General features: G+C 42.7%; 1 long non-coding RNA gene across 2 annotated transcripts in view; it reads left to right on the forward strand.

The window, feature by feature from the left end:
* The first annotated feature begins 313 nt into the window (after positions 1 to 313).
* The window catches only part of LOC125170297 (uncharacterized), a 193,473-nt gene continuing 168,164 nt past the window's right edge, over positions 314 to 25,622 (forward strand). For both annotated transcript variants that reach the window (XR_007153963.1, XR_007153966.1), the window contains exons 1-2: positions 314 to 420; positions 1,915 to 2,049. This is a non-coding gene — a long non-coding RNA (uncharacterized LOC125170297). The remainder of the gene's footprint in view (positions 421 to 1,914; positions 2,050 to 25,622) is intronic.

Raw genomic sequence — 25,622 nt, forward strand, 5'->3', positions numbered from 1 at the left:
ATAAGTGCACAGCAATGCGGCCCTTGCTTTCTCTGTGGCTCAAGGCCCGCTCGGGTCTGCGTGCTCCTCCTCGGTTACCTGTTTGGTCCCCTTTCACTAACTCCTCCACACGGCGGGGACAGGCAGGGTCACGGAGGGAAGAAACAGGAGAATGACAGGACCTCGCAGTGGCTGTGACTCGTGAAGTCCTGGCCGCCTGTCCCCGCAGCACAGCCGGTAGGGGGGTGGGGGAGGGTCTGGACCGGGGCTCCCTCGCGTCACGTGGTCACGCAGGTGGACCCAGAGGTCTCCTCCCGCTGCGCCACAAGGGCCGAGTGGAGCACCGCCCCTGAGGGCGCCCGGAAGCAGTAGGAGCCGCTGCCAGGCGCCCCCGTGAGGCAACTCGCCGCTGCTGGGAGGAAACTGAGGCCCTGAGCTCAGGTGGGGCATCCCAACTTGTAAGACCGGCACCTGAAGGAGGAGCCCCCAAACCTCTCGCTTTCAAACCCCAGCTCCCACCTCCAGACCCCAGCCCACGTGAGGACTCACCCTGCAGCGTTAGGCGGCCTCTGCGGGTGGAAGGGCAGCTGGGCTGACACACCCGTGTCTTGGCCTTGTCCCCGCTCCAGGGCGATTTTCCCCCACGCCTGGTTTGCATCTAGGCCAGGTTTTTACTCCCGAGGCCGTGGTTTTACCTCTGGACCACATGTGTGCCTGGGTCCCTGGCTTCACATCCGGGTCCTAGCTTTATAGCGCATGCGGTTTGCATCTGGGCCTCAGTTTTGGTGGGGGGGGGTCCTCTCCTCCCCATTTGCGTTGGAGTCCAGAGGCTGTGCGGTGGGCGCTGGCCATGGGTACCTGCAGGGCTGATCCTTGCAACCCCACAGGACTGTATGTTTTTGCACACTTTATTTTTTCTATTTTTTATTATTTTTAAAAATGAATTAACTCTTAAATTTACATCCAAGTTAGTTAGCATATAGTGCAACAGTGATTTCAGGAGTAGATTCTTTAACGCCCCTTACCAATTTAGCCCATCCCCCCTCCCATAGCCTCTCCAGCAACCCTCTGTTTGTTCTCTATATTTAAGAATCTCTTATGTTTTGTCCCCTTCCCTGTTTTTATATGATTTTTGTTTCCCTTCCCTTATGTTCGTCTGTTTTGTGTCTTAAATTCCAAATCTGAGTGAAGTCATGATATTTGTCATTCTCTGACTAATTTTGCTTAGCATAATATCCTCTGGTTCCGTCCACATAGTTGCAAATGACAAGATTTCATTCTTTTTGATTGCCAAGTAGTACTCCATTGTATGTGTGTATATATATATATATATATATATATATATATATATACACACACACACACATATAGTACATGTATTTACATATATACATATATACATATTGTATGTATATATATATACATATATACATTATATATGTATATGTGTATATATATATATATACACACACCACATCTCCTTTTCCATTCATCCATAGATGGACATTTGGGCTCTTACCATACTTTGGCTGTTGTCGATAGTGCTGCTATAAACATTGGGGTGCATGTGCCCCTTCGAAACAGCACATGTGTATCCTTGGATAAATACCTAGGGGTGCAGTTGCTGGGTCATAGGGTAGTTCTATATTTAATTTTTTGAGGAACCTCCATACTGTTTTCCAGAGTGGCTGTACCAGTTTGCATTCCCACCAGCAGTGTTTTGCACGCTTTAAAAGGTGCTGCCTGAGGGGCTGGCTTCTGGCCAGCCTGAATCCAGGTGCTGACTGAGAAGGAACCTCTGGTTCACTGACGGGTCTTGGCTTGGCCTCAAATATTGGGAGCCATGAAAAATAAAATAGGCTGTGTGGACACGCACAGATCTTTGAGGACAACCGGGAGCAGAGGGAGGGTTGACTGGCAATGTTTATCTCCTAGAAGGGACTGCTCCTTCCAAACTGGGAAAGTGATTGCTTCATCTGATGCATAGAAACCAGCACAGAGAGTCCAGCAGGACGAAGAAAACACAACTGCATTGCTGTGCGGGAAACCAGCAACCCTGCATGTCCTGTGGTAAGTGCCAGACCTCACAGCCCATGCTGTCTTCTCTGCCCAGTCGCACACACCTTCAGAATCTTGCAACTCTGGATGGGCTTAAAAGTAGAACCTCCTTTTGTGTTCCGCCCAGAGCCTTTGGCTTACTCAGTGCCTTTGGCAAAGTAGATCTGTACTCCAAGACAAGTCAAAGTTCGGCCCCCAGGACATTGACTGTCTAAATCCATTGTGCAAGGCAAGGCTTTTTTTTTCCCCTGAGGACTGCTTCCTTTAGTGCTAATTATCTTGTGCTTGTCATTGAGTGTCAATGCTTTAACATGTCTAAAAAAAAAATGAATTTGTCGCTTTTTGCTGCCACAGTGGTGGAAGCGGTTAACTCTCTTCCTCACCAGGCCTCCTCATGACTTTCATGACTCTGAATTCACGGTTTAGTATGAAAGGACATAACTCAGGAACAGCCAGATGGAAGAGGTGCACTGGGGGAGGCATGGGGAAAGGGTGTCTAGCTTCCGTGCCCTCTCAGGGCACCACTCTCCTTGAATCTCCATGTGTTTACCAACCTGGAAGCTCAGAGAGGTTTCTTATTATTGCTCAGTAAATATAAATGTGTCCACCCCTTGTCACTTCTGGGTGACATATAAGAGCCAATGGAGGTTTTTCCTACATAAGTAGTGAACACTCCATAAGTGAGGGGGATGGAAAAATGATTTATCTCTGCTTATAAAGGGAAACTTTTCTTAACCCTTTTGTTATGTAAATAAAATTCCTCCAGGAACCAGGTAGCCCTGTGTGACTTGATTTTATGTCCAGAATGATAATGCTCCAATCTCCCCAACACCTTTGGAACTTACTTGGGTGCCTCTTCCAGAATGTAATGGTTTGGCCTTTGGGGAGGTAAGACAAGATTTATTAGCTTTTCTGATCTGAGCAATTAAGTAGATAATATGGCTATAGGTCTAGCTCTCATGGTACATGGAGAATCTCTGGAGGTTGGGGCCTTTCCAGGACCCCTGGAATTGTTCCTTGTCTCTGTGATGCTTGCTTGTAGTAAAGGCATCAGAGGAGACGGGGGCTGCTTTCTCCAAGTGTAGCAGTGAACATGAAATCACTACTACCAGGATGAGCGAGAGATATCTGCTGGTTGCTAGTGGGGGTGGTGGTGGTGGAGGAGAGTCCCCCTCCCTCTATTATAGCAGAAAAGCACTGTTTTATGTGCCATTTACCAACTGTCAATGTGCCAAGAACAAATAGAGTCAATGGCCAACAAATGATTATATATACCTCTCTCCTATTACTCCCTTCACCTGATGTGTTTAGGCAAATTTGTTCAGTTTATCACTTGGAAATGTGAATGGCAACAACTGTATCTATAGCAGAGAGACTTTATTCTATGACACTAGTTCAGGGGCTGGCAAAATTTTTCCCTGAAGGGCCAGATATTTTAGGCTTTGCTATCTGTATGAAGCGTCTATGCCTCATCTTCTTTGTTTATCTTATAACTGGTTAAAAAGGTAGAAACCATTCTGTGCTTGCAGGCTCTACAAAAACAGACCGGTGGCAGGATTTGACGCTCCAGGTTTTACTTTGTCTAGAACCTCTTCTCACTATGGTTGGGTGATCATATTTAAAGGAAATGTTTCAATAAAATATTTTTTGGAGGATATGATTTCAATGCATATTTTGTGCCAGTGAGTGCTAATTTACAATGATGTAATTCTCAGAGGAGAGAACACAGATCCTCTATTCCTCCCTTGTTACTGGATCAGCAGAGTGATAATAGGATCTTTGTGAATATTTCTTTCCAAATTCCATCTGACTGATGGGAAATATTTAGTTTAGCTTTGGATGAAGCTGTGTCGAATAGGTAACTTGATACCAATAGTGCATCTTTTTTGGTCTGAACACTGAGGAATCAGGTAGTGTGATCATTATTTCAACTTCCTCAAGCTGGGAATGTGGAACATGGCAAATGGAGACAGACTGGGAAAGTGGATCTGGAGCAGGAACAGGAGCATTCCCCTCCTCCCCCCCCCCCCCCCCCCCCGCCCCGCCCCAGGAGGAGATAAACCTCAAAACAAACAATAACCTCACAATAATAATAACAACATGTGGCATTAAACACCATCTGATTAGGATGGGGCATGAAGGCAGGATACAAACTGGATGACTTCTGAGCTTTCCATTGCCATGACCCTGTGATAAGCCTGTTTTGTCCACACCATATCTATAGCTTCTTAACAATATGCAGCCCAATAACTGGGCTAACAAGGTTATCAACAGCAGGCTGGGTATTAAAGATAATATTCTATTCACATTACAGCTTTTGATTTCCACCATTGAATTATAGTCTCCATTCTTATTTGTTTTTAATTGGAAGGAGTTTTACTTATGTGACTTACTTGGTTAGCCAGTAATTTTGGGGAAAAGACGACCTCATTTTCCGGCTGGCTTAGATATACAAACTTTATATTAGGAAGGCTATGGCAGTGCTGTTGGCCCGTACAGGGTAAAGTCCTCTGACATGTGCACAGGGCATGGCCACTTAGAGGGAAAAAAATATTTCTGTTACTTAAAGAGACTGTTCCCCCAGTCTGTGGGACTTTGTTATGGCAACCCAGGGAGACTAATACAAAGATCACAGGCTGATACGCACCTGGCAGGAGAGGGGAGTAGGCAAGAGTGCTCTAAACTGTACCCTTTTGGGGATATCCTGGTGATAATTTACCCAGTAGGTGGGATAGGGAAGGATCTGAGATCTGGGGGAGACTAAATGTGATAGAACAAGAGACCTGTACTTGGTAAACTATGTGGGTCCCATGCCTCCTGAATTCTCTTTGACTGGCCCAGCCTGCCTCTGCTTGCAGAAAGTGGCCAAAGCAAGCTGAACCCTTGGTCAGGGAGCAGCCTGGCAGGGGAGCAGTGTGCTCCTGCTGGTGGTCAAGGCCATAGAGGAAGAGCACTCAGGGACTGGGATCAACCCTGTAGGTCAGTTATTCCTCCTCATGGTGAGTTTGATTTTTTTTTTTTCTGAGCACTAAGTTTGAAAGTTTGGCTTTTGTTTTAATAAGATAAGTACTTTCCTTAAAAAAGGAGAGAGGGAAAAATGCTGATTCTTTAGGAATCAGGACAAAAAGAAGGACTGAAAACCATCTTTCTCATGGGTTTGCGCCCTCTCTTCTGTCTTGTCTTGCTTCAAGTGCTGCTGATGCCACTTCAGATGAGTTCTCACTGTGCACACCTCCTTCTTATCCTTATTCTTTTAAAGTTTGTTTATTTATTTTGAGAGAGGGTTGGGGAGGGGCAGAGAGAAAGAATCCCAAGCAGGCTCTGCGCTGTTAACACAGAGCCCAGTGCAGAATTGCATCCCATGAACCATGAGATCATGACCTGAGCTGAAATCAGGAGTTGGTTGCTCAACTGACTGAACCACCCAGGGGCCCCATTGTCCTTATTCTTAATGATCATCTCTCTCAATATTTGCTCAGATCCAACGGTGGTCTCCTTTTTCTTTTCTTTTTTTTTTTTTTTTAATTTTTGTTTATTTTTGAGAAAGAGAAAGAGAGACAGAGTGCGAGGGGGGAGGGGCAGAGAGAGAGGGAGACACAGAATCCAAAGCAGGCTCTAGGCTCTGAGCTGTCAGGACAGAGACTGACACAGGGCGACTTGAACTCATGAACCATGAGATCATGATCTGAGCTGAAGTCAGATGCTTTCCCGACTGAGCCATCTAGGCGCCCCAGTGGTCTCCTTTTTCATTACACTTAGGGGCTGAAGCACCTCTCAGTCTTGATGCTAAACTAAGGATATGGACACCTCTGTACTGACCCAGAAGTGGGACATGTGACAAAGGGCCAGGCTTTTGTCGTGGAAAGTTCTAGAACAGTTCTCTAAGACTCATTGGAAGATCCACAAAGGTTTCTGCGTTGCCCTACCTGCCTTTAACTGAACTGTTTCCCCTCAAATACTAGTGGCCATGGCAATTCAAGGAGGGTTTCCCTTTCCATTTTGTTTACTTATGTGTTTTATGATTGAACTTGCCACATGGGCTTTTAATTTTTCTATTCCATAAATATAATAATTATATATTCCATAAATATCCATAAACATAATAATTATAAATATCCATAAACATAATTATTATATATTCCTTTTTATAAGGAATCTGAATGCTTAGCTTGCTGACTAGCGACCTGTTGTGTTGACAAGAAATCTATCACCTCTTAAAACAACTCATTCCCTGGGCAAAGAACTCTGAAGTTAGAAGATGCTTCTGTCCTCATAAACCTTCCATTTATAGGTTTATGTGAAATTGCTGTGAGGAATATCAAACAACTGATTCCCAAAGTTGGAGAACTCAATCTGTTTGACACTTCTACAAGTTGAAAATACCTACTGCTATCGTTTAAAAAAATATATGCTGGAAACCAAAAATTATTGTAATGAATGAAAAATACCTCTCACACAGTGTCTAGCAGAGAGGAATCTGCTTTTGCTCTGAATAGAGGCTGTCCTCGGGCTGTGACCTCAGTAAGACTGAGCTGCCAAGGAAGGAAGCTGGATGGTGTATTTGTTGGCACCCTGGCAGATGTCTAGGAATGGAGGAAAACGAATACCACATAACGCCCCCACGCCCAAGACCACAATAAACAACCCCTTTGATCTGGGAACAACCCCAGATCTGACTTCCTAGACCAGCTGGGGCAGGATGAATTGTGGAGAGGAAACAGTCTCCTTCCAGAAGGTACAGGAAGAGCAGTGAGCTTGCTCTTGAGTGTCTCTGGCTGTCTGCCAGCAGGCAGCCTCTGCTTCTTGGCTCCCAGGAGGTGGCTGCACGGTCCGTCCAGGGAGGAGAACATGAACACGATAATGTTGCATATTACATGTGAAGCATATGGGCCAGGAAAAGCCCCATGATAACATGAAAGAAGAAAAACCTAGGGAACACTCCCAGTACTGGGCATTTAGTGAGGAAAATCATTCTCTAGAGTTGCTTGCTTAGCACAGAATCAGTATGAGTTGAGATGGAGAATTCTGTTGGCTGCTTGAAGCTTGTTCTATGTTATAGAGTAACCTACCTAATGACCATCAGGCACGGTGTTTTCCTTCCTGGGACTGTGCAGCATAAATACTGAAAAAGTCTAAGCCCCAATATTCCCTTTTATGGTAACATTTCTTATGAGTTAGAGAAATTTGCCATTTCAGGGTCCTGTGCTTCCTATGTGTCGTAGTTCTTTTTTTTTTTTTTTTTCAACGTTTATTTATTTTTGGGACAGAGAGAGACAGAGCATGAACGGGGGAGGGGCAGAGAGAGAGGGAGACACAGAATCGGAAACAGGCTCCAGGCTCTGAGCCATCAGCCCAGAGCCCGACGCGGGGCTCGAACTCCCGGACCGCAAGATCGTGACCTGGCTGAAGTCGGAGGCTTAACCGACTGCGCCACCCAGGCGCCCCCTATGTGTCGTAGTTCTGATGACAGCTTAATTTATCTTAGTTGCATTTTATGATGGTTACTTCTGGACACTCCAAGCCATCGGTAAATTTTCTCCCCTTCACACCATAGGATGGCTTGTTTCTGGGAATGTCTTGGGAGATGGCTAATAGTAGCCGTCATTTGCTGCTCCTAGTAATTTCTCTCTCCATTCTGGAATAACAAGTTAGCTTCCCAGCTTGTAGCATCTAACAATGGCTTACAGACTTTCTCTTTTTGACTTGTGTGTGGGTGTGTTTGTGTATGTGTTTGTTCAGTGGAGAAGAAACATGGCAAGACTCTTGTTGGTAAGATCTGATTATTTTTTTTTCTCCGTACTGATTCTACAGATTGAAAATGCTTTTAATTTTGATGGTAATTCATTGCAAATGGTATTTATGGTATTTATGTCTTTAATATAAAGTGTGTTTATTATCATATACAAGTGACTTAAATAGTGAGCCTTTCAAAATAAGGAGTTTCTTTCATTTTTGTCATTTGAGAAAAATGTGCTTTCTGGGGAATAAATTCTACAATGAATATGGTTCATTTTAATTTTTGTAATAAACCATGCCTATAGTAGAGACCTCTGAGAGTAACAACAACAGCTAATTTATTTTTGTCTGTTATTTGCAGAGAAGTGACATTTACAAATTACATGTGATTTTAATTATTTGCAAAAACCTAATAAGGCAAGATACCTTCATTTCTGCATTCTTTTATTCATTCAACAAATCACATTAATTGCTAGCAGGTGCGAGGCACATTACAAGGCACTGTTGAAACAATGGTGAACCCAGTGGATCTACTCTCAACCTCTTGGAATTTATAGTCAAGTATGAGCAGATATAATTAACATTCCTCTTATCAGAGTTCAGGTAAATTTGTTTCAGGCTGTAACACAGAATCTCTGAAACCTCATTCATATCCAACTACCCCGTCTTGTAGAGGTGAGATGGCTGGACAGCCATAGGGCATTTGTACAAGGAGGAGCTCAGAAAGTGCTAGAAGGTATGTGCAGGCCATTGGAAAACACTCCCTTCTGAACATAGATTACTTTTGAAGGGGGTGCATAAGGGATAAGACTTTATAATTCGGATTTAGTGGCTTAAGAGTATCATCCCTCTCTGGGTGTGGGACTTTCAAGGACCAGAGTTGAGGTTTTGTATCTGTATAGACCTCCAACTGAGTTTCTTTGTAGCCAGCCTTGCTCAGAGGTTTGTATTCATTCCACTGAGACGAGTGGAGGTGCACTCAGTTCAATGTCATTAATCAAGGGGGTTTTAGACAGCTGAGAGACTGCTGGTATTTACTTGGGCAGATGCCAACCTCCACCAGGTCAGGGAAGGATGGGTGTGACTGTCTAAGGATCTCCCTGTGGTATTGGTGATGATGGGGGTGACTGGCCATGGGGACAGGTTCATGTGAATTTTTAAATGCCCATGTTACTGAAATTGTATGGTTGAGGCATCCACTGTCTGGGTGCATAATCCTTTAGACGGTGGACTTGGCAGGGAGTTCCTCTTTACCCCTCCCCCACTTCCCAGGACAGCTCTTGAGAAAGGTGTGTAGGTATGGTCCATTCCCTTAGCCCCATCTTCCCATGATGGTTCTGGGGTGTCCTGGTGGAGCTTAGTAGACAACCTGGGGAGAAAAAGCTCAGCCACAGCCTACTTAGTTTAAGATTTAAAAGAATAACAAAAGCATCAAGGGTTATGAAAAGACTCCATGAGATTAAGTGGGATGGATTTACAGACTATACCCCCTCTCTACCTTTAGCCATTATATTCACCCCCAAACATGTGTTGAACATTATCGGGGGAGTGAGGTTAAAGAAAATATCCAATTTCCCCATAGCGCCATTCACACCATATTTCTGATTATTTTCCTTTGGGTCACCAGAGTTTTAGAGATTTTACCAGCTGTGTGACTCTGGGAGAATTGCTTGAACTTTCAGAATCTGTTTTGCCTCTGCAAAACGGGGGAAATCAAAGCACTTTCTTCACATGGGATTTTAGCACAGAGCTCCCTACATGGTAAGCACCTACTAGATGCTCATGAGTCCACATTTCTTACTCTCTGCTTTGTCTTTGCCAAATTTTGGTCAGAGCTCTGTCTTTCCTACAGTCAGAGCAGGGGGACTCTGTCCCCCTTATTGGTTTCTCCTGAATCAGCTGGCCACAGCCAGACCCTTTCCAGTCAGACCCCACTGGTCAGTTCTCCTTGCATGCCCAGATTCCCCTCCAAAGATTTTGCTTACAGACCTTGTGCTCAGAGTGGTCCCCTCTTGCAGTGATTCCCCTTCCCCTATTTTGATAGCCCCTTTCCATCCCTCACAATAAGCCTTTGAACAGAAGTCTCACCTCACCGAGTCCTGATAAATTTTTCTTTTGATAGTGCTTAATAAACATTAGCCAGTAACTATGAATAGTCCTTTTTTATTTTTTATTTTAAAGTTTATTTATTTCGAGAGAGAGAAAACAAGTGGAGGAGGGGCAGAGAGGAGGACAGAGGATCTGAAGCTGGCTCCACACTGACAGCAGAGAGCCTGATGTGGGGCTCTAACTCACAAACTGTGAGATCATGACCTGAGCTGAAGTCAGACGCTTAACAGACTGAGCCACCCAGGCGCCCCTGGATAGTCCTTTTGATCAGTTTTCCGGTTTTACCCAGTATCAAGATTCAATGAGAGAAAGCCAGGCAGTCCAGGGCAGACCAGCTGCCATTTGATAGTATCCAATACACTCAGAAATGGCCAATGGTTAAGTCTTTAGGTCTGAGTACCTTTCCAAAATGCCTGGCCTTCAGTCACCGTATTTTGTTTTCCACACAATAGGAAAGGGATAATATGCACTGCTTCACTCTTTTGGTCTGAGCATTCAAGTATCTACCTTGTTCGGGAAGAAAGGAGTTTCTTTCCAGATTTAAGGGTGCATGTGGCACGTGCTGTCCAGGATGGATCCATCCACAGTTCCTGAAGGGTATTGATGGGGAGTCACTGCAGGTTGGAGGCCAGCACAGAGGAGGCAGGCGGGCACAAGTCACCTGGCATATCTATCCCTTGCCAGGGGGCAAGCAAGCTATTCATTTTTGTGCTGGCCAGCTGGCCATCAAGTCAATATAAGGTCAGGATGCAGTCTGTGGTTTGCCTTTCTGGCGTGTTCCTTCTCCCTGGAATTGTTTTGTTGAATTAGGAGAAGAAGGGGAATTCTGCTTGGTAAACTACCCCACAGGAGGTGGTCTTTGGAGTTTAAGGATCCCTTGAATTTGTTTTAATAGCAAAGAAGGTGAATGAGCAAGTGAGCACTGACAGACTCCCATCATCCCTCCTGACTGCTTAGCTCCCTGCCCCGTTTTCCCCTTTTCCTTTCTTTCTCTCCTGGTCTTGGCTCCCTCTTGGGTAAATAGCACCTTCTCTTGACTAAGTCTACCTGTTTACACCTGTCTACACTGCAGAACCAAAGGGAGGCACCATGAGTTACAGACTTCTTTATGGCCTTTCATGTTCAAAGCAGCAGAAGTTTCCAAGTCGGGGGAGATTTTGTTGTCAGGGTAACTTGTGTGTAGACTATATAGCCTTGAGGGGATCACCAGCATGCTCCTTGACAACTGACAGTCTCTCTCTGTCTCTCTTTTTTTAAAGTTTATTTATTTTTGAGAGAGACAGAGAGAGAGAGAGAGTGAGAGAGAGAATGTGAGTGGGAGTGGGGGAGGGGGAGGGGCAGAGAGAGAGGGGGAGAGAGAGAATCCCAAGCAGGACACTTAACCGACTGAGCCACCCAGGCACCCTGACAGTCTCTCATTGACCAAATTTTAGAAAGGCTTCTCTGAGCCCCTTTTCCACTCGACCTTGTCCTTGAGCCTTGTCCTGTAGAGCCCAGTTGTAGAAAGAATCTTGCTAAGGTCAGCCTAGCGTGAAATCCACCCCCCCTCCCCTGCCCCGCTCCATATATGATCCACCTGGATATCTGATCAAATTTCCTCACCCTCTACCATTCCCTGGTAATCTCTGATCACCCAGGTCTGCCTTCAGCAAGAGTCCTACCAGGTCTGTTTAACTAGATCCCTTCCAGTCCCTGATGTTTCTATCTAGTACTTTTCCCTTCACTGGCCCCACTCTGCCCCTTGGCTATAAATCCTGCTTGTCCATGCTCTATTTGGAACTGAGCCAGTTCTATACTGAGTTCTCTTTTCCCCTATTGGTAGTTCCTGAATAAAATCTATTTACCGCTTTACCAGCCCCCACACCTGGTTTTCTTTAATCACCACAATAAAGGCTCTACAAACCATGTTTGAGTTGCTGATCATGATGGTTGGGAAGTTACCTTTTAAAAATTGTTTTTACTACTGCCAACTCAATTTGTCATTGTTTCTTTTTGAAAAAAATCTATCTTCCCTCTCCCCACTTAAAAAAGAAATCCCATTCAATATTTGATCACTTGGCTGAGTTTTGCATGCAAGTAAGATTTCAGAGCAACTGGGCTCCCAGAATAAAGAGGGTAGGCTGTATTTATAGTTCAAATTATTATATAGCGGTTGACAGTTCTGTTTTGATTTAAAGTCCTGTCTCTGATAATAGGAAACAGGATCACAGCTTATCTCTGGCTGTAAGGCTTTAGAATGGCCCTGTAATTCAAGGCTTATCTCTGGGAATGCATGGCTTTTAAAAGTGTAAATCTTTTTTGAGCTGTGATAGTTGCCATCTTCCTGTATGAGACAGAGCTAAGCTAAGGATAAGAATGTCAGTTTTATTTTTTGAGGTCTTGTGAGCAAATTCTACTCTGATGGCATGAATTTGACAAAATATATCTAATCTAGATTTTATGATTTAGCATAATTAACTTGATGTTCTGTTCTATTTGGATGGTTTCATTAAAAAAAAATAGATACAAAAAGAAGTGATGATATTATGCAAACACCTGCTTGTCTTGAGCTTAGTCATAAGATGTTAGGGTTAAAGAGTGAACTTGTGTTTGTGACCCTCTTACAAAGCCCCAGAGATCATATTTTTGATCACCTTCATTATGCCAGATATGTTCTAGATTGTCATTATTTGTTCATCTATGTCCAGTCCAGGAACCAAGAATACTTACTGGGTTTCCTTTTGCAGTACCTGTAAAAGTTTTCTCCTTTCTCTAAGATTCCTCATTTGTTGTAGACTGTTCAGGCTGCCGTAGTAAATCTCATGGACTTGGTAGCTTATAAACAGCAGAAATTTCTCATGGTCTACAGGCTAAGAATTTCAAGATCACCATTCCTGAAGACTGTTTGGTGAGAGCTTGCTTCCTGGTTTATATACACCCACCTTCTTGCATGGTCCTCACGTGGTGGAAGGGACAAGAGAGCTCTCTGGGTCTCAGTCCCATTTGTGAGGGCTCCACCCCATGACCTATAACTCCTCAAAGACCCCCACCTCCTAATACTATCACATTGGAGTAAGGATTTCAGCATACGGACTTGGGAGGACACAAACAGCCCATTACAGCAGATTTTTGTGTCCTAGCCTGCCAGGAAGTTCAAATCTTGACCTTTTAAAAAATTATTAAGTTTATTTATTTATTTTGAGACAGTGAGAGAGAGAGAGTGTGTGTGCTTGTGTGCATGCAAGTGGGGGGAGGGGCAGAGAAAGAGAGGGAGAGAGAGAATCCCAAGAAGGCTCCACACTGTCAGTGCAGAGACCAATGTGGGGCTCAAACTCACAAACCAAGAGTTCATGACCTGAGCTGAAGTCAGACGTTTAAGCGACCGAGCCACCCAGGTGCCCTTAGTCTTGACCTCTTTTAAGGCTGGGACTCTGTAAGCTACAGATCAGGCATTAGGGCAGTTTCCCTGGAGGATTTTGTAGGCATCATTGTCATATAGGAAGTACAATCCTTGTTCCTTAATAATGGGATGCTCATCCTCAATTAAATGGGATTTAAATGAGACATTTCTGGAATGGTTACAAATTTCATTTATCCAATTATATCATTACAGATTCTTACTGAATCTATGCAGATAACCACATTGCCATGAGAAGTAAAGGCACTCAGTGGAAGGCACCTTGATAGTTTGGATTAGTCTTGCAGGCAAAGCCAATCAATATCCAGCATTTCTACAGACTCATGACCTTAAATTCCCTTGTCAATTCAGTAGCTTATAACTTATACTAAGATTTCTCATAAAGTATTCCCCCTGAGTTCTGAAGGGGGACTTGGAGCAAGACGCCATTCAATGGGTGTTTTCTTGCAGTTTGCACAAGATTAGCCTGCTAAATTCTAGAAAGAAAAGATAGATCAGAATGAAAGAAAAGATTTTGTTTTTTCTTCTATGACCAAAGGAAAAGGGCACTTACTACAATTAAATTACCCTTTTTGGTTCCATTTAGTCCTACGCAGTTGATTCCTGTTCTTCTGAATCTTGGGCCAGCAGGTGGCTTTCAAAAGTCACCTGCTTCTGGGTTATAGGAGTCCAGGGCATTCTATCTCAGTCCTCTGGGACAGTCTGACAGGACACGATGTTGTCTGACAGTGGCATCATGAGTAGCTGGAACAGAGCTCTCCTGAGGCTGTCATTCTTTTGACATTTCTCCCAGAAAGTTCAATTCCTACTCTAGAACTTATAGCAAGGACGTAAGGGAAAAAAGGAGCCACGTTTGGTGATAGGAGTTAATGATTGCTGTTAATGATTGCAGTTAATTTATTACAGTGATGTCAAAGAAGACATCAAGGACACTTGATAATGGCAGCAAGACAACTTTTATTCAGTTGACTGCAATAGGTGACAGAGATTTCCGAATCAGCTGAGCTCATCCAACTAAGACAAAGGTGACTGAGGTCTTTAAAGGGAGAACAGAGAGGGAATGAAAGGAGGTTCTGGGGAAGGGAGGAAGGGGGAATGAGAAAGGGTCTAGGAGAGGAATGGGGGAATGGAAAATTACAGGAGAGTAAAAAGAGAATTACCGAAAATGTTCTGGCAGTGCGGGTGAGGACAATGTACATTTTGCAGTTGGGCAGCATTGTATTTTCTTGAGCAAAAACTCAGCCTGGAGTGCTGGAGTCACCTTTAGAGACATGGTGAAGTACAAGTAGAAGCCGGGATAAACTTTGGTCAGCACAGTGTTTTTGATGAGCTCCATGTGTCACATGGGAGTTCACAGTAACCAGCAATGAAAGAATGGAGTGGAGTCTTCTATTGGAGTATTTCATAGGGATTGATTATCCTGAGAGTAACAACATTTATATCATCAAGGGCACTGACAATTCTCCAGGACTTTCTAGTCTAACAGGTAAAGAATATTTTAAATACAAGGACATTTTAAATTGGGGGGGGGGGGGATCTTAAAATTTAATTTGTGAATAGGCCATTTTTTACTTTTCAATATGTGATATCTCTGACTCATCCTGATAAGTCTACAGTGGTGAAAAAAATTCATGCTAATAACCTAGATATAATTTTACTTGTACCTAGTAATATGGTGAATTGAGTCTTTCTTTTTGACTTGATAGTATCCACACTGTTGACTTGGTAAACAAGCTACCTCTACAATAGTGCTGAGTTATTTGAAAATTTGGAGGATACCAACCCTGATTGTTTTGGCATCCTTCTTCATTCCTAAGAGTGTTGGGTTCTGGTCCTCCACAAGATTCCCTGCCCTGCTGGCACTCTGTTCCTCATCCACACGCTCTGGCTCTTCCTGGGCCCTGCAGCATTCTCAGGATAGGGCTGAAGCATCTAGTTTCCAAAGATTCCAGACTATTCCTCCTTTTCCAACTCAACTTTTCACCCTCACCTTTCCCCTCGCATCCTACCCTTCTGTTTTCAGGTCAGCCAACCAAACAGCTAATTCCTGGGGGCCTGTGAGGACAGGATTAGACATTTGTATTAATCATGTCTTTTTATTTTCTGTATTTTGATGCTTAGACATCTTGAGGACTTGCTGACCCTGGAGGGACTGCCTTTTCCAGGGTTGGTTAATTCCTAGAGATAGCAAATGACTCACCTGTGAATATGCCTTTCACGTGCAAACCAACCAATCCAGAGTCCAGAGCCACCTCTTTTACTGAGTGTTTATACTCCAGACCGCTATCTACCTGTCCCAGTCACCCCAGGGTCAGGTACCAGACAGTTAGGGACAACCTCTACACCACAGAGCCTGCTGAAATTATTCAAACTAGCCAGTCCTCAACCTGCTTACCTTACCTCATGCATTGCTTCTGAAGGCTTCTGTTGGATGTATGAGGGCTGGGATCTCCTGTTCTGCCATCTTGCTGAAGAATAATGTTGTAAGTGCACCGAGAGGCCATGCTGTTCTGTGTCCATCTGGTTCTGTGAACTCTAATGAAACCCAGCTCCTCAGGGCCTTACATTTTGCCTCCATTTATAAGAATTTTGGATTAAATTATCTAATTCTTCAGATTCTATTTTTGGGGGTTTTGAAAAATTTTATCAAAATCTCATGTTTTGAGGGACAATTAGAATGTTGCAATTGTAAACAGAAACCAAACAGATGCACTATGTATTTATCTTTGCTGATAGAAAGCAACTGGCCCTGGCTCTCCAGTTTGACTTCCAGAGCACTCTTAACTCAAGGGCTTACTCTGGCCAATTCCTATTTGAATATCTATTAAAGCAGAGGTAAAGACCTTGATGATTTAATGGGAGGAAATCCTCTTAGCAGATTATCTATTCTCACTGCCCACAATCACCTTGGCCCAGAGCTTGGTGTTTCCCATCTTATACAGGAACTGCCAAATACAAAAGCCTCCAAATAACGTTCTCGCTTCTGGCCTCGCTAAGTTACCCTGTGTATTAGTTTCCTAGAAATGCCCTAGCAAAATATCGCAAATTTGGTGACTTAAAACAACAAAAATTTGTTCTCTCATAGTTCTGGAGGCTAAGAGTCTGCAATCAGGGTATCAGCAGGGCCCCGTTCTCCCTGAAACCTATAGGGAGGTGTCCTTTTCCAGCTTCTGGTGGCTCCATGTGTCCCTCAGGTGGAGGCAGCATTACTCCAATCTCTGCCTCTGTCTTCTCATGATCACCTTGCCATGTGTCTCTGTCTCCACGTGGCATTCTCTTCTTCTTCTTCTTTTTTTTTTATAAGGACACCAGTCATATTGGATCCAGGGTGCACCCTAATCCTTAATGATTTCATCTGAACTAATTGTACCTGCAAGGACCCTATTTCCAAATATGATCACATTCACAGGTACCAGGGGTTAGGGTTTCAAAATATTTTTTGGAGGGGGATATATAATTCAATTACTAATTCCCTGTTTACCATAAGGACATTAATCTTTCTGTGATACTATTGGTTTTTTTTCAATATATGAAATTTATTGTCAAATTGGTTTCCATACAACACCCAGTGCTCATCCCAAAAGGTGCCCTCCCCAATACCCATCACCCACCCTCCCCTCCCTCCTACCCCCCATCAACCCTCAGCTACTATTGTTTTTTTTTTTTAAGTCACTATTATAGAGGACAATAAGGAACAATCCTGAGGAATTTCTAGCAAGAACATGAAGAAAAGGGGGGGAACATTGTCCTCTGATAGTTAAACTATACATAGTGGATTAGTGCAGGGAGAACGTCAACCTAAAGAAATAAATCAGATTCTAACTTAAGACCCAGCTGCAACCAGATCAACATTGTGTTACCGTGTGTGTGTATGTGTGTGTGTATTTGATGATGGACGGTGGATTAGTTAGCTATAGAAGCTGAGGCAAAGGAGAGTACATTACAAATGCAGGTAAAGGAATTTTGTAAATACAGTGAAACCTTGGATTGTGAGTAACTTGTTGTGTGAGTGTTCTGCAAGATGAGCAAACATTTCTAATACATTTTAACTTGATAAACAAGTGATGTCTTGCAATATAAGTAGTACGTGACACCAAACATCACATGATAACAACTGAGCCAATGGTTCTTGAAATTTGCTTTGATATACAAGTGCTTTGGGTTATAAGTATGCTTCCAGAACAAATTATGCTCACAAACCAAGATTTTACTATTAGAATGCAGACCCATGAAGGGGAGCGTCTTCTTTATACCCCCTAGGTGTAGGTCCTGAGCCCCATGTCCTGGGAAGTGGTAACAGGGTAATTAAGATCCAGAGAGTCCCAGGTTTATGTCCTTGCTCCCTTTCTTCATAGTTGGATGACTTTAGACAATTTATTTAACCTCTTGAAGCCTCAGATAGCCTGTCTTTACAGTGGGCATGGTCAGACTTCCCTTTGGTTGATGGCGTGGATAGAGCATGTGGAGTGGCAGGTGTGTAGTAAGTGCTAGGTTATCAGAGTGCTAGCAGTTACCACAGTAATGATCATATAGCAAGTATGTGTTAGGACTCTGGGTGCAAAAGGCAGAACCAACTTAGTCAGAAGCTGGCAAGTATTGGTGACTACAATAGGGAATCAGGGTCAGGAAAGTCACCAGGACTCTGTGCCTCTGTGGATTATTTGGGACAAACTTTTATAAAATTTTATTGCCTGGGTAAGTGAAACGAAATCTTTTTCCTCAGTCTTAGGCTGGGTCAGTGAGCTTTAATCCTTCTCTCTGCATCCAGCTACCTACCCCTCTAAGAAAAAAGGGTGAGGAAAATGAATATTGCTCTGTTCACAGAAGGTTTACAGCAAGGATAACTTTAATTATTGAGAAGTTAAGATGATCTCATGCAGCTCCAGTTTTCTCAGCACCACACAACCAAAGGATCTTTATTTATATACATGATTCTCATTCATTATTTGCCTAGGTTTTGCTCTCAGTGTCCCAATTTATCACTATGTTCTGAAGCTTTCAGTCATAGTGCTTTAGATGTTCCCCTGGGCTCTGAAAACGGAATCGAGCGGTCTTCTCCTTTTGTTTCTCTGTTTACTTTACCACCCAGGGCTTTGTTTTGGACTATTAAACAGTGTATGCAATAGAACATTTCCACAGGAAAGATGAGGAAAGATAAACTACACTGGGATTTATCTGTTTTCAATTTTGCTGTGACTTCTTTTGTCTTTGCTCAATAGCATTTCTTGCTTTTGGTGAGAAATGGAGCTGGTAATAAATATAGTCTCATGGGAAAACGATATCACATTATCTAGCCCAAACCAGCAGATGCAGCTAACTTCCAAGTTACTATATGAAAAGCATTCTTAGCTTTGGTTTTCACTCCATTTGGCTTTCACTTATGGCTATATCTGGAGGAGATGGAATACTGTTCTGGAATTAGTAGACTATGAAAATTATCTGATTAATATAGTTATTTTGTTTCCTGAGAATTCTTTTCTATATATTTGTGGGATATAAAAATATCATAAACACAAATGTGATTTATAGACATAGTCACAGATGCAGATGTGAATGCAGGTTTGGTAATCAGCACTTCAATAGGTGGACCTAAGAGCATAGTGAGATGATAGTGTTTGTAACCATCATTATTCTTATACCTGTTTGGAGGTTTGCCGTATTACTATACAAAACCCATTGTGCCTGCTTTCCCCTTCTAACCATTCCGGGTTGATTATGACCCTGACAGGAGCTGTGGAGAGAGAGACATATTCACTCTTTTCTAGTCCTTTGTCTAGACCCAGGCCATTGTGAGTGGAAACTGGCTTGGGTGTAATTAGTTGGCTGCTATGTTTGCAGGCCAACAGAACGATAAGTTTTTACTCTCAGTACCAAAAAAATCCTGTTGTCTGTAGTAATTTCTAGTAGCCTCAGTCCATTCTGGAATTTAGTACTCTTAATTCACATGGGATATAATGAGATATCTTAGCATAGATTTTGATAATGCTTAGAGCTTCTGCACTTAGACACCACTGGCCATTGATGGTATCAAATGAAAAAGCAAATCTATACTTAGCAAGGAGACACTTTCTTCTAAAGGTTTGCAAGAGTGGGAGAGAAAGCTATTAGCGTCGTTAAGTGTCTCAAGAGTCAGGCAAAAAAAAAAAAAAAAAAGATTTTTCTTTTATAGGGATGAATAAATGAGGCTAGGAGGACCGGGTAAGGGAAATGGTTGGATAACAGATCAGAGACTATTTGACCCTGAGGCCAGCCTGTTCTCAGAGGGGCTGTGTGCTGCTCAGGCAGAGGGTGGGCCAAAGTTCAGGGGCCTGGAGGAAGGACTTAACCAAAGTTTGGTTGAAAAGCATTTTGTTCCTGTTCATCATTGGGCGTAAGCAGTTCAGCTAATCTTTTATGAGGCCAACAGTGGGGATTGCAGGGTGTGGGTCTGGCCTTGTCATAGGTAAACAAAGGGAACATCCATGAGTCTTATCTAAATCACATGAGGAAGGGGAGGTTCTTTGTAGGAAGTCACAAAGAGTGAGGGCATTCCTTAACCTTCAGTTTTCCAGAATCACTGGGCTCAAGTAAAATCCAATATCATCAATGGTTGTACTTATAAGTGATCTGGTATCTTTGTAAGGCCGGTTGCCAGGTTATGCTCCAACTCAACCTGGGAGAAGGTAAATGCCCACCGGCCATGGCAGAAAGACATCATGAGGGAAGTGAAGCCCAGTAGTGTTTCAACTTGGGAGAGGCTTCTGTTTAGGGAGAAAGATCGCTTTGGAAACAGAGTTTGTTTTTCCTTTCCAAAGCAATCTTTTTCCTGAAACTCGAGGAAGGAGCAGACTAAGACCTTCTGTTCTTTGCAAAAGAAGAACAAAATCATGTTAATAAGGCAATTTTAATAGAGAATTACAAGTGAGGCTTAGATGGGGAGTGGGTGGTGATTCCAAAGCTGAAATTGGGTATCATGGAAGGCAGGTTTTATTTTTGTTTTAATTTGGTCTATGTTTGGTATTGCTCATTTATGATGTCCATTTCTGGTATGCATTTGCTTGCATTTACTCGATTTCTCGTATGTACAATAAATGTGGTGGTTCTGCATGTATTCTTAGTTGTTAAAACCTGCCCTGCCCTGGCTTTGATGTATTGTAGAAACCAGCAAGAATTCATCTCACAGCTAACAAAATCAGAGCATAGTCCAGAAGACAAAATCCCCTTCTTGGATTTGCCCCATCTCTCACCTGTGACAGGAATAGCAAACCAGGTTGAGGTCAGCTTCTATCATCTATCTTAGGATTTGTGCTTCCAACATCATAAACTTCAAGTGACACATACAAATTCTAAAGATGACCTGATACAGTCCTTTCAATATATGTGTATTTCATAGACTCTGTTTCATGCAATTAAATAAGAAAATTATTTTATAAGGAGGGCTTTTAAAGCTCCAGTGTATATGTTGATTACTAAGCAAAACTTGAAAGCAAACAATAAAATTGCAAACCATCTTTTATATTTACACGCGTTGTAAGAGATTTTTATGTGCAAGATTTTTGTAAAACTGGGTGGGACCTTTATTCTGGAGTCTCTCTGTATGTGACTATCAAAGGCATCATTTTATCCTTTTTCCCTTTCTTTTTGTGTTTTGTGTTTTTTGCCTAGTACGTTTAATCTTTCATATCACCTAGCTTCAGTATACATGAATTGATGATTGAATAAATTAAGGATAAGCATACTGTTCTGTTCTTCTAAAACCTGTATTTATTGCTGTGATTTATCTAACAATTTACATAAAGTGCTAGTTAGTACAGCTGAAATTATTAATTCTTCAGAGAATGAGATGTTCAACTATTTCCACAGCTCCAGGCAGTTTTTCCACATTGAAATGCAGGAATTACACAGACCACAACTTGGTTTTTGAATTAAAATGCATCATTGATGCTAATTTTAAGGAAGTCTCTATATTGTACTCCTATTTAACCAAACATCACATTTCCTCATTAAAATATCAGCATCCATAATGAAGTACTTTGCTTTATAATTTAAAATGCCCCACTATGTTGAAGGCACATTTGAACATTTAAATGTAATTCTGCTAATGTACTGATTAATTTATGTTATTCTCTGCCACTCACGTGGCAGATTTTAATTGCAATTAGTTAGCTGCTGTTGGGTCTCAGCATGCTGAAGGCTAGGGGAAAGCCTGATCGCCGTGCAACAATTACTGGGACTTTTGAGCAGGGCTGGCATTGGTGGGGGGTGGGAGGGTGGGGTGGGGTGGTGGCGGGACAAGAAGAACCATCAAAGTTGTGAATCCTTATTCTCCTGGTAATAGCTATGCTTGGGGGGTCATAGTTTGCTCTGAGGAAAAAGCCAAATAAATGGGAATTATCTGAGCACCATAATACAATTAAGCTGTCACAACTTTGGGGACTGATCTTTTGTACACTTTCCATGTCCCTCCGGCTGCTTGGGGGTTGCTGTAGCAGGGAACGTGCTCTCACTAGCCTCCTGAGCTTTTGATGTGTGTAATGTACAGCTGTAACAAGGCATGGGGTACAACACCCGTCTTTCACTCAGTGTTGTTGAGCTACAAATTCATGTAATTAATTTTAAAAAGCCATTACTTGATCTTCATAAATATGCCCAGGATTCACATGGAAAACCTCAAGGGGAATTTTCTCAGGAGGATGATGATAGGTCCAAAATGCAGTTTCATTAGGGTCTACTACTTGTCTATAAATGAGGCACCCCCCCCACAACTTCCTCCTTTATTTTAGTGGCTGCTATTATTACCAGCTGCACTGCCATATTATGCAGAATATCTGCTTGCTTACCCCACAAACAAACTGCCTTGGTTCAATGAGTTATTTGTAATGCTGTGCTAAGCTTTGCAATATATTGCTATAATTTAGTTTAAAGTACTTTTTGGTTCTTGTGCTGGTTATGTCTTAACTATAGGGCACTGATGTTTAGCAATAAGATGAAAACATAGGAGGGAGCTCTAGGCCCCTTGAACCTGGGTTCTAGTCCTGTATAGGACCCACGTTCAAGGTCTCTCTGGACTTCTGTGTGCTCAGCTTTTGGGTGGGGATAACAAGGAATGATTCCTAGCTCAAGGTTGTTTTGTGGGGCACATTACGCATACAAGGAAAGGAGTTTTGTAGAGATTAGATTGCAGTGTTTAAGGCTTGATGTTATTGTAGTGTTTTACTTTTGTGTGTGTTTTTTATTGTTGAAGTGATTTTAACTTATAACAAAAATGCTGTCAGAAAGAAATGAAATTAGAAACCCTTTCTTCTCATTCTTTAGTACATTGTTTCTAATAACTCTAATAAATGGGGTAAAGTTAAACAGGGAGAGTTTTAAGTGGTGAAATGGTAGGGTATTCAAAAGGGATTATGGAAACTGAATTTTCCCCTTGTTCAATAAAATGCAACAAGATTGCAAGCAATTCCCAAATTTCAGTGGCTTGACAAAATGGCTTCAGTGGCTTGACGGACCCAGGCTAACGGAGACCCTATTTTTGTCGTTGCTTAAAAAAAATTGTGGCAAAATACACATAGAATGAAATTTGTCATCTTAACCACTTTTAAGTGCACAGTTCAGTGGTATTAAGTCCATTCACATTGTTGTGTTGCTCAGGGACTGTATCTGGACGTGTTTCCAAGGACACCAAGACAGGAAAAAGGGATGTGGGGAAATGTGTGCAGGCCCTCTGGTGCTTCCCCCACAAAATGATGCAAGAAACCACTGCTCATATTTCATTGGCCCCATCAAGTAATGTGGTCATGCCTGACTTCAGAGGGGGCTGGAAAGTGCATCCTCGTGTCCCCTGAAAGAGAAGAGAATTAGAAATATTTGGTGAGCAGCACTAATGTCTACTACACTCTTTCTCTGTTGAATTTAGTAAAATAGGTCTTCGGCCCCTGGGAAGCTGACTAGCTCCTTACAGCCTGGAGAGGGGTGTTAGGGCACAGCGAGGGTGGTTTTGAAGACAGGCACTGTCTTCCTAATTAAAGAGGTATCTTCATCACCACATACCTCTGCTATGCGCTTTGGTTACTTCCATTTCTCCTGCATCCTTGGCTACTCAAATTGAGCCTGACCTTAAGGTCTATTCCAGACTTTGTGTGTGTGTGAGAGGAAGTGCAGGCAACTCACTCTTTGGCTCAGAGGCTCATTCACTCACTCTCTCAAGACTTAGTGACCAAGCTGTCTGGCACTGTGCTGGGTGTTATGGTATAAGAAGAATATCATATTAAGGGGCCTTTAACCCTTGGTTTCTTCCCTGAACATTGTATAGTCTTCCTTTACTTGCCTTTTGTTCATTATCCCAGGCCTTAGTTTGCCTTATTTTGTTGTAACTGCTTCCTCCTTCTGCTTCCCCTCCTTCAGGAGTGGAAAGGAAGTTTGTTATTTGGACCCCAGCTTGGCTTCATATTTTCACATCCCAAGTTAGCCCCACTTGGCTTTGGTCCCCAGGATGCTGGGGTCTTAATGATGGTCTCTGAGAAGGGACTATGGGTTTTAGTCTTTTTTGATCCTCACTCTATTTTTATAGGCTCTGATGTTCAGACTTGGTGGCAGAAAGGACTTTCCAAAAACAATAGTCCTCCATTCAGGGAGCATAGCTTAGGTGAAGGTCCAGAGGCAAGTGAACATGCTGTGTTTGTGATATGAAAGAAATTTAAATGGTTGGTGCTGGGTGGTGTGGGGCCATTGTATATGATTGGGTGGGTTGTGCACTGAACAATCATGGGGGTGACTTTTGCACCATAGTCTTTGTGATTGCCCCTTGTACCCTGGAGTTGGGCAGTGACAGCCTGTTCAGCCACACACTGGCCCCAGGAGCTTAGACAAAAAGAGAGAGAGAGAAACAGAGAGGGAGAGAGAAAAGGAGGTAAAAATGGTGGCTGAGAGAATCAGACTTGCCAGATAATGCAGAGACTTGCAGCCATGTTAAAGAGTTTGGAATTCCTCCAAAGGAAGGTCAAGCCAATGGGAGGATGGAACTGAAGCATGAACTGGGTGTATGAAGGCTGGATTGGAGAGGAGCCACCCTAGAAGTGGGGAAACTAGTTGGGAGAGATTATGTGGCCCACCAGTCTAGAGATTATGTGGATCAGGGTCCTAATGACAATGTGGCTGGAGAGAATGAAAGACTTGAAAGACATACAGAAAGTGGTATCACTAGGACACCATAAGCCTGGCCTTGCTTGGACACATTCTCCTTTCTACAGACATTTTATTTAGTTGCTTTACATGCATGTTCTGTTTCACTAATTCCATTTCGATCATTATATAGACTGGGATTGCATGTCTAGTTTCTTGGCATACTTGAATATTTGGACTTATAAAATATTCAATAAATGTTAACTGACTCATCATCAATTCACTTGTCACCTGATCTGAACTATCATGCCAGAAACCCAGTCTCCTGTGTTTGGTTGGAAGGGATGACCAAAGGGAGGTCCCAAGGGGCCAGGTGCTTCCCTGAGACACATTTCCAAGAGGACTGATACACTGGCAGCATTTCCCTAGGCTACCAGACAGACAGTATTAAAATGATGCTTCTAGAGATTTATAGATACTGTCACTGGGGTTATTTATCTTGATGCATTTTACTCACTCACCCAAAGGGTCAGTTAATCAAACTCTGAGGACTTCTCCAAGAGAAAGGTTGTAAGGGATATAGAAATGCAAGCCATAGTCTCTGCTCTGAACACTTTATATTCTGTCAAAGCAGATTTCCTAAGGAGCAAGACAGAAGCATATGGAAGAGATAACCACATAATACCCTTATTTCTCTCACATATTGGTTTCCTGTTGCTGATGTAGCAAATTGCCACAAACTTGGTGGCACAATACACATGTATTGTCTTCTGGTTCTATAGGTCAGAAGTCTGATATGACTTAAAATCAAAATGTCAGCAGGTCTGTGTTCCTTTCTGGAGACTCTTAGGCAGAATGGTTTCTTTTCCTTCTCCAGTTTCAAAGGCTGCATGCCTTCCTTTGCCTGTGGCTTTGTCCTCCATTCTAGTGCCGGCAACTTCACATCTGTCTCCAACCCCCATTTATCGTCACATCTTTCTCTCTTCTTCCTCCCTCTTCTGCTTTCAAGGATCCTTGTGATTACATCACTCTTATTTCGATAATCCAGGATAGTCTGGGTCCATGCCAAGGTCCCTAATTTTTTATTTTATTTTATTTTATTTTATTTTATTTTATTTTATTTTATTTTATTATTTTATTTTATTTTATTTTTTTAAATATGAAATTTATTGTCAAATTTGTTTCCATACAACACTCAGTGCTCATCCCAACAGGTGCCCTCCTCAATACCCATCACCCACCCTCC

This window comes from Prionailurus viverrinus, chromosome A1, assembly GCF_022837055.1.
Source record: "Prionailurus viverrinus isolate Anna chromosome A1, UM_Priviv_1.0, whole genome shotgun sequence".
NCBI classification, from domain to species: Eukaryota; Metazoa; Chordata; class Mammalia; order Carnivora; family Felidae; genus Prionailurus; species Prionailurus viverrinus.